This window comes from Ylistrum balloti, unplaced genomic scaffold (assembly GCF_031769215.1).
Source record: "Ylistrum balloti isolate Yb309-2 unplaced genomic scaffold, AGI_CSIRO_Ybal_v1 Utg371506, whole genome shotgun sequence".
NCBI lineage: Eukaryota > Metazoa > Mollusca > Bivalvia > Pectinida > Pectinidae > Ylistrum > Ylistrum balloti.
In genome coordinates, this window is record NW_026782778.1 from 565,160 (window position 1) to 576,518 (window position 11,359).

The 11,359-nt window shown below is 35.0% G+C and overlaps 1 protein-coding gene across 2 annotated transcripts in view; it reads right to left on the bottom strand.

The window, feature by feature from the left end:
- Nucleotides 1–10,033, bottom strand: part of LOC132562766 (heparan sulfate glucosamine 3-O-sulfotransferase 1-like) — a 48,859-nt gene extending 38,826 nt beyond the window's left edge. For both annotated transcript variants that reach the window (XM_060227528.1, XM_060227529.1), the window contains exon 1: nt 9,825–10,033. The gene's annotated coding sequence lies outside the window, so the exon portion shown is untranslated. The remainder of the gene's footprint in view (nt 1–9,824) is intronic.
- Nucleotides 10,034–11,359: the final 1,326 nt, after the last annotated feature.

The following is an 11,359-nucleotide window of genomic DNA, read 5'->3' on the forward strand; positions in this document are numbered from 1 at the left end:
AAAAAAACAAGAATAATGAATACAACGTTTCAACCATTGGTTCCTTTTGAATCTAATAGAATTGAAAAAAGACCCTGTCTTAGCTACATCAGATACTAGTAAATACAACTGTCATTTCCCGAATATGTGGCTACACCAAGATTGGAAAAGAGTAGAGAACTATTAGAGAAGCAGAGCACCAACTAAAAGACATTCCAAGTTGCAAGAAGAAGAGCAGTTTGAGTTTGGTCTCTTCTACATCTTTTAAATTGAAGCACTTATTTTCGTATTTGACTATTTTGATTTTTTTTTCAAATTGCCAACGATATCCAAATATGCATTAGAGATCATCTTTACCTATTTCTTCACTGGCAGATAGATTGAAGCACACAACAAATGTGAATATATCTCGTGTTTAAACATTTTTTTCATTACGTGACTATCTCATCTACAAACCTAACTGATATATGAAAGTCAAGCCCGACTCAACACAAAAATGACAGGTTTGCTTCCTGTTAATGTCTAACATAATAACATTTATCGCCTTTTTCATTTATGTGATGTCACACTATGTATAAAAACAAGAAATGAACACAACTTGAATTCCAGGAAGTGAAGGCAAATTATGGATAAGATTAATGCGACCGTCCATGCAAAAATGAACAAAAATCATGGCTCTTATACAAGAAACAATTCCATCACTCCAGCGCTGGCTTACGGTGGTTAATATGCAATCTATCTGAATATCATTAAATAATCTAAAGGAATTTCGTACAGACTTTATTCAAGTGAAAATAATTATTTTCAACGTTTTTTATCATTATTATTCTTTTCACAACTATTTCATGAATTAATCAAATGTATTATGATTCAGTATCTTTCTGAAATATTACAGCTGAAGTAACCCACAATACGTAGTCGTTCTTAATAACTAATGCTTAAGACTGGCGATAGAATTATAACTCACAAATAACACAATTACATGACATAACATTGTGTAATCATCACACTCACTATAGTGTATTCTTTTTTACAAAAATAGTATCATTACATTAACACTGTCAAATGTAAGAGTACAGCTAACATCGGCTACGTCCCTTTCTTACTGACATAAGGTTTAAGTTGGTTTGTTTGCATTGAAGTGGCTCAGGACAGTAATTGGCATGCTTCGTTATATGCCCAATCGTTGTTATCTGACGTTTCTCGCGCGTTTGAATTCCCCTTTGAACGATGATTGATGTAAGAATATGCTATCGATGCTATAATGTTTTATGGTACGTCATTAAGCCTTCATTCAAAGCAATTCATTAATATTACAGCAATATCTATTTCATTGCTTTTTCATTTACCGATATGACGTAATATTGCAAATGATATCATTACATATAATATACTAATTCTGTTTGAAAATAGAGATCAAAGTATCACACAATCATTTAAAACATATGAAAGAATCGGTGGTGTGTTTGATATCATTTTGCCAAAGCAAGTATTAAATATCAGTTAATATCCTTCAGACTACTTACACAGATTATATTCATAAACCCAAAGTGGCCTCTTTTATACAAAAGACTACAATGGAATTTCAAAGTTAAAACAGTCTCATCCTGCTTGCTAGGAGTTCTATACTTTCAAACATGTTAGTATCACATGGAAAGGACGTTTTGTTGATGTAATAAATTCTGATTACAATCTTCCCATCACAGGAGTGTTAGGCGCATGTATAATATATCTAAATGACAATTGCATTTCTGTAAATCTTTCAAATGACTATAATGTATTCATGAAAACGTCAAACCAGATAAAAAAAAACTTTAACAGATTTCAAATCCTCGTTTGTAAATGTATATAGAAGCATGTGAATTTCCATCTAGCAAAGAAATTATTTCACAGCAATAGACATAGGTTTTCAGTCAATATTAATGTACAATAGCATTATAAAAAATATGTCTTGAGGGGAGTGTGCCGCTATATGATCGACCTGGGCTTACAGAGCTTACAATATATAACCGCCGTTGTAAAGAAATTGCATCGAATGCATTATCTTTCTCAGATCCTGTCCAATCGATTACTGAAGAACTGTGCGTCTCACCAATAACTGCATCTATATACAATACTAATTCTAACCAGACATGCAAGGCCAAACGTGACCTTCACATTAACGAGAAACAAAATAGAATTCACAACAGTTCCTAGAAATTCATTAGAAAACTTCATTCCATACCGGCCTTGAATAACATTTATGATGTCAATCACATAAATACTATCCATTTGAGCTACTCTCAAAACCATCACGGTAAGGAACAATCAATCCGTTTTTTGTATTTTTAGAAAGATTGTGAAAAAAAAATTTTTCATTTTTTTTAATTATACAACAGTTAGTGTTGTTATAATGATGTTACACAGTTTGGTGGCTAGAATTTTAACACATTAAGGTTTTATGTGAAAATGTTCCGCGATAGATAGTAACGCTTGAGGAGTAGTGTTATTATTGCCCGCACAGCAACGTGACCCAGATCATATTTCCCGGTCTTGCTTCTCCTTTTTTTGCGATAACTATATAACTTAATAAATACCATCATAAACAATACCGTGACCTTGAAAGGTCAATGAAAATCCATTTAGTTTTAAATATTATAAGCCTGAGTAAGCCTTGGTAGTGACCCAGATTTCTAATAGAAATCAACAACAAAAACACTAACAACAAAAAATCTCGTCGGTTTTTCTTTTTAAATGTTAGAACGGGCACAATGAAGCCATATTGTGTTTTGAAATTCGATAATTAATTTGTGTGCTATTCGAATTCGAATTTTCTGACGAGTCTCAAAAAATGAACATGCACACGAGAGATATTTCGTAACAATAACACTGATGCACTTCCTTATTCAGATTACCCAATCAGACCAAACATTCACCATGCACATCGTAGCAGTCTGTGTCTGGTTACTTAACAAGATTTTATAAAGCTTTCAGAGAAACCAAATATTCGTCTTACTACATTTGAACTGCATAGCTTCTTTAACGGGCAAACCATATTGAAGCCTAAAAGACTAGTACATGAAATTACGGTAAATTTGAAATTATTCTTGTTTATTGAATTTTGAAAATTTTATTATTTTTCCCATGACAAATTATTCCTACTGGGTAATTTTATTTCGGTCCAATAAACAAATTCAATTTATCTTCAATATCCATTAAACGTTGAAAATCCGACACTTCGTCTAATTTTCGTAAAATCAAATCGAGTTACAGATTTTTATTCTCTTATACAGTCGAAATATCAAATTATGTTCACTAAATTCATAACTTGACGTATTAGCGAGGGACAAAACTGTGCTTTAGAAATACATTATAACACAATTGTAGTTTAGAAATATTTCACTAAGTTGAAATCTAAAGGTAACAGATGGTGATATTACAACTTTGACCGAGATCTACCAATATTTATATCAGTTTGTTTATGTCATCACAAAATATATTCATAATATAATTCTCTAACACTTCGTCGTGGTTTACGCATTTCCAATTTAAGTACAGTCAAACCTCGTTGTCTCAACTCGTATAGCCCGCAGATCCTGTTTTATTCGAAGCATTTCGTCGGTCCCTGCCTAACTTTACATAAAACATTCTAACTCACTTAAATCGATTACTCGGTTATCTCGAGGTTTAACTATGGCCCTGCCGAGATAACGAAGTTCGATTGTATGTTAAGAAATTACTAAAACAAATTTTGTTTTATTTTTTTTACTTCCAGACTATTTGCGTTAAAAGAAATCAGGACAATCGCTTACAATTCCAGTCTTTTTTCCCTTGATATTTCTAATGCAGATGTTGGTATTTTCTAATTAAAAGTAACAGATGTTGTCATATCTGATGTCATCTTATACTCGGTTAACAGGAGGTAACTGATGTTCTTTAATATATTACTTGGCTATACTGCATATGTTTTCGAATTCGAACTGGAAAATGCTATTAAACTGCGTGCTGTTTCTGTAACCGCAAAACTGGCGATTGCCCTTTGGTCTGTATTTTAGAACTTGGCATATGAAATGATACATCTGCTGCACATTTAGACGGATTCGGGGTTCATTATAGATCTTTTGTTATACTCCCAAACAGTATATTGTCTGACGCCCGATTTTACAACATCTCGCTTCTTCCCTTAATCTGGAGCGTTCCACAAGCAAGTGAGGCATTCGCCCTTGACCTCCGATATAAAATAAAGCAAGAAACTTGAAATTGTAGCAGTGGGAAATGGTTAGCTAGTTGTTAGATTGAATTGATCAGGTGGTTGACGGTAAGGACAAATTATCCAGCTAACGGTACATATCACCAGGTAGGTAGTGATAAGAAGTAACTACCGCGTTTTCAGAATAATGTGTCCGGGTGTGTCACGATAACAACTCGAACAGCTACCATATTGATGGTATAACGTAAATGTGGTAGGTGATGTTAAGCCCGTTGTCAGTGCACTGTGACTGGATGCGTAACGACTGGTACTTTTTAGCTCATTCGCAGTCTAATACGAACGGTTGGATGTAATACCGTCGTATCTCAAATAAGGCATTAAGACGTGAGCACAATTTACCTAGGATGATCCTGTATGTCGGATCTTCCTATGTCCTTTGCTATTGAAAGAACATCACAAATAAAGACGTTCAGCATAGTTTATGTAGATAAGTCAACTGATCATGCTGGATGAGAGTACCATGTCTTCATTTTATCATGGACTTTTTGTAATGGTCGTAATTGTGTCTTTGATCAAAGTTATATACAGCTCTGTGGAGATAGGCATTGAATCAATGTATATGTTGTTCACAGTTCGAACCACATTTGGGGACAAATTCAAAATCGATAAAACTGTAGACGTTAAAAACAATAGTAATTGCTTAATTGCGGTACATGGATCTATATTAGGGTTTTGTATTTAACTGTGTCGGTGAACTTCCGGAATGTCTACAGATATTGACTTGTGTTACAGTAAACATATGCTTGTCTCAATTTTGGTTTTCGAAGTACCCATCGAAACAAGCAACAATCTTGTCAAACCTTTCAAGTTCAATATTAGATGCTTCTAAAACCTTTACTGTGTACACACTGCAGTTTGTTCGATATCCATTAGCTTGATCCTAATATCAAGATTTCCGTTTAAGATGTAGAATGCTGACAGAAAATCATACAAATGTATTGGGGTGAACAAAATCTATATTGGATTTGGTTGGGTTCATTCAAAAGTAGTTTATATCCATGTGAGATGTCAACTTACAAGTAGATATTTTCATCGATCTTTAGCGTCTCTGGTGTCGGTGTTCTTGTCAAACATGTCCCTATTTCATATCCTTCTTTCAGAAACATGGCATAACGTACTTGAATTGACATAGATTTTCGTAGCGAATGTCGTCAATGAAGCAGGAGACGCTTACATTTCCAGAACACCTGGTCCTTTTCTCATTCTACTTTTTTCGGGAGATAAAATATCTCGATATCTGCTTATGTTTACACTTTGGTCTTGTTTAACAATTTCGACTTTTTGCTGCATTTTTTCTGCTCTTTTTGCTTGGATCTATCGCCATGTGAATTGTAACTAGAAAAATTGTACACCTATGTTACGGTGATCCGAACACTACAAAAACCACACATGTGAATAGCGATGATACCACCTTATAACTAGATACAGCAGAGCGGTATACTCCTAGCACATTCCAATGGTCGAAATAAGAGTTGAAGCAAATCTTGTAATTTTCTTTATCAAATGATTTTAAATGAATGTCAAAAACGTGTATCGTATGAACGTTGTCGCTATCGTATAAATTACAACGTGACGAATTGTAACAAGTTACGGCAAACCCTAGGGTCAAAAAGTCAATCAGGAGTGTCTACTACCTGTATTCTCGATGTAACACAGAATATCACAGTGACTTCATATGATCACCTAAGTGTTGGTAATGGGACATTAAGCACACAGTAAGCGTTCCCTACATTCCGGGAGTTCTTCCGAATACCTTGTAGAATGTGCATATATTGTAAGAATGAAGGTAATATGTTGTAGTAACACGCCGTCTACACTGTTATTAAAAGTACTTCAATTAATACAAAACTTTGTGTCCTCTTTCCTATTTATCCGAAATTAATGGTACATATCCGGTTCAATAACAAATATCGATCTGTCATAATAATTAATTCATACCTGGTCTTTTTAATTTAGTATAACATTGATGACAAGAGATCCTGGCAGGCATATCAGATGAAATGCCGAACAACATCTCTTATAACAACACAATCAAACATTACATATATACCACGTACATGCTGTTTTCCTCAAGAATGAATAGTATACTTCTATATATAACACACAGACAGTATCCCTATAGAGCGGTCGTATCTCTATATCAACGTTTTAGATTAATTAGTTTCCGTTGCCATAGAAATACCACATAACTATATACATAGAGAAATTTATTGAATTTGGGTAAAACTCATATGTAATGCGAATGAGGTGGTGATTTGATAATGCTTAATAACTTCCTTTTTTTTGTCTGAATTTGATTAGTTCACTTAAATAGCATTTTATTTAGCTCGCTCCTTCAATTTTTACTCGCCGAGATACCGTTTTCACAAACTTATCAAAACTGTAGAATCAAGAAGTATGATGTAAACAATTCATGAAGCATCTTAATTTAATGGACTCTTTAAGGAATAACCAAACATGGACAGAATTTCAATGCGGCTTTTCGTATAGTTGGTGTCTAGAGTAATTCCATTTAAAATTCATCATACATTTCTTGCCTAAAGGAACATCATTTGTATGCTAGCCTTTAACACATTACAATGGAAACTTGTACACTGAAATAGTGTTCATGAGTTATCTCAGTACATATGCTGGAAAATGTTTTGTTATTTTGAAAATATGATTTTCTAGGTATTGCCACGGCATGTGATTTTGTCTTTTACTTCCGCCGTTCAAGTAAACATGAAATGAAATCCGTTTGCGCCAGTCTGTGAAAAGCGTATTCAATTTACATCACGACATGGGGAAACAGCTACCTGTTCTGAGTCATACACCTGAGAAAGTGTTTACGTTAGAGTTATTACCTGAGAAAATAAATTCCTGATTACTAACTGTTGTAGTCAGCACAGCCGTTTCAAATGTAATTCAAACGTCCATTACAAAAGATTAGTGATCAGATCGGACTTCGATATTTTTCTAGATATTAGGGTACGCGATTCTGTAGACGATACAAACCGATACTTGTTTACAAGTGTGTTATACATAGTAATTATTTATCAATAAAGTAATATATTACAACACAGTGTGATATAAAGTGGACTTTTAGTGACGCGATGATAGATATTCATCAACAGTGATTATAATTTACAACACAATGTGATATAAACAGGAGTTTTAGGAACGCAATTACAGATATTAATCACCATAGGTTATGTTTTATAACACATTGTGATATAAACAGGACTTCAGTAACGTGAAGACAGATATTAATAAACATTTGTTATGTTTTCTAACACAACATAATATAAATAGGACTGTTAGTAATGTGAAGACAGATATTAATCAACAGTGATTATGTTTAATAACACAATGTGATATAAACAGGACTTTTAGTGACATCATGATAGATATCAATCAATAGTTATTACGCTTTATAAAACAATGTGTCCAGCACCTAGTAGATATTTATCAGAAGATCTCGATACAGTATTCAGGTGTATTACTATAAGAGTAATGACCTCTGCCTAGGTCGTCTATATTCTGACAACTTAAACTGGTGACATTCATAGCAATAGTTATCACAAGGAGCCGACACGGTAGTAACCGAGAGTGTGTACCATATACATATACAAACACAATCCTTTGAATTATTCATTAAGCTGATATTGTCTCCAAGGTGTGATATTGTAGGGGAGATATGTTCTAAAGGCCAAATATATATAATGTTACGTTTCCTTTTTATAATAATCAGCTATATACTTGTATACAATGTAATATGCATTTAATATAAAAATCAATAAAGATCGATACTGATATATTTTTTTATATATTGATAGAAGACAATTGCGTTAGGATGAGCGGACATAATCAAAAACACCATATTTAGACAAAGCCAGATAAAAGAATGGCTCGATATTATTTATATGAACATTTCAACTGCCTATAAAGACATTTAAGCGCCCATTACAGAAGATGTGTGATAAAACTCCGCCATTATCAGTGTTAACATTGATACAATAAAACTCATATCGTGATTGTAATAGTCAGTTTGGTGTCATGAAATAGATAAAACACAAACACAAAACAATGCTATCGATTAAAAGCTGGTTTTGTACCGAGGAGAGACTTGATAATACATTGTGTACATTAGCGCTGTACACAGAAAGCAATGAACACTAGAATTAAATTAGAGAGGGAAAGGAATATAGGTCAGAAAAATGGATGATATCACAGCTATATAGAGGTAAATATAGGTAAGAAAATCGCTGTAATATACAGGTCTGAAAACTGGACGATATCACTATTATATACAGGTATATAGGGTCCAGAAAGCTGGACGATATCACTGTTATATACAGGTATATAGGGCCAGAAATCTGAACGATATCACTATTGTAAACAGGTCAGAAAGCAGGACGATATCACTGTTATACACAGGTATATAGGGGCCAGTGACCTAGACGATATCACTGTTATATACAGGTATATAGGGGGTCAGAAAGCTGTACGGTATCTCTGTTATATACAGGTATATAGGGACCAGAGACCTGGACGATATCACTGTTGTAAACAGGTCAGAAAGCAGGACGATATCACTGTTATATACAGGTATATAGGGCCAGAAATCTGAACGATATCACTATTGTAAACAGGTATATAGGGGCCAGAGAGCTGGATGATATCACTGTTATATACAGGTATATAGGGGCCAGAGAGCTGGACGATATCACTGTTGTAAACAGGTCAGAAAGCAGGACGATGTCACTGTTGTATACAGGTATATAGGGGCCAGAGAGCTGGACGATATCACTGTTGTAAACAGGTATATAGGGGCCAGAGAGCTGGATGATATCACTGTTATATACAGGTATATAGGGGCCAGAGAGCTGGACGATATCACTGTTGTAAACAGGTCAGAAAGCAGGACGATGTCACTGTTGTATACAGGTATATAGGGGCCAGAGAGCTGGACGATATCACTGTTGTAAACAGGTCAGAAAGAAGGACGATGTCACTGTTATATACAGGTATATAGGGGCCAGAGAGCTGGATGATATCACTGTTATATACAGGCATATAGGGGCCAGAAAGCTGGACGATATCACTGTTGTAAACAGGTCAGAAAGCAGGACGATGTCACTGTTGTATACAGGTATATAGGGGCCAGAGAGTTGGACGATATCACTGCTATATACAGGTATATAGGGGCCAGAGACCTGGACGATATCACTGTTATATACAGGTATATAGGGGGTCAGAAAGCTGGACGATATCACTGTTATACACAGGTATTTAGGGGCCAGAAAGCTGGACGATATCACTGTTATACACAGGTATATAGGGGCCAGAAAACTGTACGATATCACTGTTATATATTGCTTTGTTTGGTGTTATTATGTATACTATTAACATCGTTCAGAAAGCCTATATATACCGTCGTTTTGTATCTTTTATAAGTAAAGTGAAAGTAGAAAGACACTGAAAAACATTTATGAAAAATCATGATAAACAAACGTATATTTCGTGTAAAACATCGCAATGATAACACACTTAATAAATATACATACAACGTACTTATACTACAGTCAGACAGCGATAGGTACACACACACACTTACCATCACGTAGTCGACGTAAAGGCGTGTGATCCGTGAGAGAGAAGCGTGGAAGGCTCCGGTCCTAAATGCTACTACGAACGTAAACAGCTAATAGTGGAAAACAACAATTCCCATTGATCAGCAGGGTTCACCACCATCCAACACAGGCAGTCGGTGACGTAATGGATCTATCCCCTCCCTTCCTGTACAGGTTGGGAAGACATTGATTTAGTCCACTTTTACATGTACACACCGTAATGTCCACACACACTATACCGTACTCTACAGTCTCGCAACAACATGTGCTACACCGATACTTCTTCCGGTTTCTTTTAATCTGAATGTATGCTATCGATAGCTGGTACGGAATGTCGGACTGTAAACAGCTCCAGTCAATATCGTTATCTCCGGCCGTTCCCCTTTATTTGCTTATCAACAATGTGGTCGATATGCTAGGCCCGTTTTTTTTAAAATAATTCAAATGTCCACGGTGTTTGTATGGGTAATATAATCACGCACCATTTTCAAGTCATACAGCATCAAAAACTGTACTCGGATAGTGTTGATAGAATGATGTTGGTGATTAACAGATGTAGGCGGACCAACATCCCTTGTACAGCATCATCTCACCAGGTCGATGTTCTCCAGCTGATCAGTATGTTAGCAAGTAAATATCTGTAGCGCGCTTGGAATTAATTCTGACAGACGTCGTATATAACACGACAAATAAAAAAAATCCAACCCATTCAACTCACCAGTCACAATACTACTTACTCTGTTTCAGTTTACAGCTGGCCTTCTGTACACTTACCTTCTATAAATAGATTTTACCGGCTTGGGGTTTTATATCAAACAAGACCAAAGCTCGTGCCTCTGTATTATATATGTAAATATTTGACAATAAATGGTTAAAGAGATGTCCTGGACACGTTTGCAATTTGTTTGATGTTTTTGTACCCTTTTTTTTATCTCATTCTTGTGACATCTTAACGTATTGTCTTCCTGAAGATCACGGGCGAAATTTGTTGAAATACCCCCTGCCAATATAGAATTAGATTGTCTAAATATAGCTCATTGGGGATCCTGAACTCATTCACTGACGGAATCATTTCTTGCGAAATATTGGGTGCTTAAAATTTCTGCTGAGATCGGTATGAAATTGCTTTGTTTGGCTTATTTCTTGTCGATTTTAAAATATACACAAACTTTTACACAGTTCTACATATAAAAAGCAAGTACCTGTTGTGATTCAATCATAGTCGAGCTGATGTTTGTACAGCTAATTACCCACCTTGAATATCGTACATACAGGTATGTTTATAGATGAATTGAGGCATACAAAGACTTGAAGAACATAGGTAGATTCTTTTGAGATAAAATCATATGAAATCGTTACGCGTACTGAATATTCCTATAATGTGACTTTTACTCGTGTGAAAGTGTGAGCAACAGTCTTCGATTTATCCAGTAGTGATGTAAACATTTATTGGCGGGTCATTAATGTCTGCCTTTGTAGCTAAGGAAGATGTGTTAATTGCCGCATTATATATCAAATT